This window comes from Tupaia chinensis, unplaced genomic scaffold, assembly GCF_000334495.1.
Source record: "Tupaia chinensis unplaced genomic scaffold, TupChi_1.0 Scaffold000251_1, whole genome shotgun sequence".
In the NCBI taxonomy this organism is placed as follows: domain Eukaryota; kingdom Metazoa; phylum Chordata; class Mammalia; order Scandentia; family Tupaiidae; genus Tupaia; species Tupaia belangeri.
The window spans coordinates 2337123-2338413 of NW_006159731.1; the positions used below are offsets into that span (position 1 = coordinate 2337123).

The following is a 1291-nucleotide window of genomic DNA, read 5'->3' on the forward strand; positions in this document are numbered from 1 at the left end:
CTCTTCCTTCCCGGGATTTTTGGTTTGGTTATTGCCTGTCCCAAAGTTACCCCTTTCCCCCATGACAATAGCTAATATTTGCCTGTAAATGCTTTTGACAAACACTTCCTAGGATACCTCTCAGCCCTGGGAAAGCTCTGAGGTAGTTGAAACAAAGGGAAGCCTATACACTGAATGACCAGATAGGTCAAAACACACAACTGGAATTTCTTGAAAATAAGGTCTGTATTGTTCCCTCTGGTGCAAGCAACCTACCAGGAATGTGTGCTGCTGTCTTCAAGGCTATCATCAACCTGAAGTAAGGAAGATGACCAGAGAGTTCTCACCAAACTCAGCTTTTTCTTCATTACACATTCCAGTGGTTGTTCAGCTTCGAAAAAAGGTGTTTAGGTTTTGTCAGTTTATTCATTGCTTTTTCAGAGAGACAGAGTTTTTGAGTTTCCCACTCCATCACTTTTACTTACATCACTTGATAACAACTATTTTTATGCCTCCCAGACCTGCTTAAAATATTTTCTTATCCTGGAAGTAGAGAAAAGGAGAATTTTGCTATCATTTAAGTTAACCAAAGAATGCACTACTGATATAAAGTCCAGGCCAAAGTGTAATTGCAAAAGTTTTCTAACAAAGACATCTTCGTCAAATAACTTTTCTCTCTCTAAAGGCAAGGGTTCATTAAATCACCTACCTTGCATTTTTCAAATCCTTAATAATAGAAGTGGTGTGTATGTGTATGTGTGTGTGTGTGAGGGTGGTGGGGGCCTAAAACCTTAGTTTGAATTCCAGAATCTTTTGCCACTTAATGGTATGGCCTGGGGCAACTTAAATCCTCTTAGGATTCTGCTTATCCATCAAACAAAGATACTATATACTTTTAAAACTGTGGTCAAGGCTTAAAAGAGATTTATGTAAACTACCTGACAGGCAGTACTTGGATTTGTAAATTGGTTTTATTTGTCATGTTTCAGTATATTATTGTTTTCTTCTGGTTGTCAATGACAACAACAACAAAAAAAAACAGTCACTGGCTTTCTACATAAGAAGGGCTTAGAGGTTGTTTTCTTATGATTTTCAGAGACCTTGAATTGACTTTCCTAACAAACACATCAATCCTACTTAGACTGTATGTTCATTTGGGATGGCTTTGGGAATTGCTGGGGATGTGGGAGGGAAGGGGAACACTAAAATCTCCTAAAGCTCCTCTTTCAGCCTAGAGGCGAATTTGTCAACACATTTAAAAAAAAAAAAAAAAAAAAAAAGTTCAAACGTTAGACTAAAGAAGAAAAGTGCC

At 37.7% G+C, this 1291-nt stretch overlaps 1 long non-coding RNA gene across 1 annotated transcript in view; it reads right to left on the reverse strand.

Moving 5' to 3' along the window:
- The window catches only part of LOC102496244 (uncharacterized), a 6505-nt gene that overhangs the window by 4267 nt on the left and 947 nt on the right, over positions 1-1291 (reverse strand). Inside the window, exons 2-3 of the long non-coding RNA XR_334620.1 lie at positions 465-522; positions 256-370 (exon numbers count right to left, since the gene is read on the reverse strand). This is a non-coding gene — a long non-coding RNA (uncharacterized LOC102496244). The remainder of the gene's footprint in view (positions 1-255; positions 371-464; positions 523-1291) is intronic.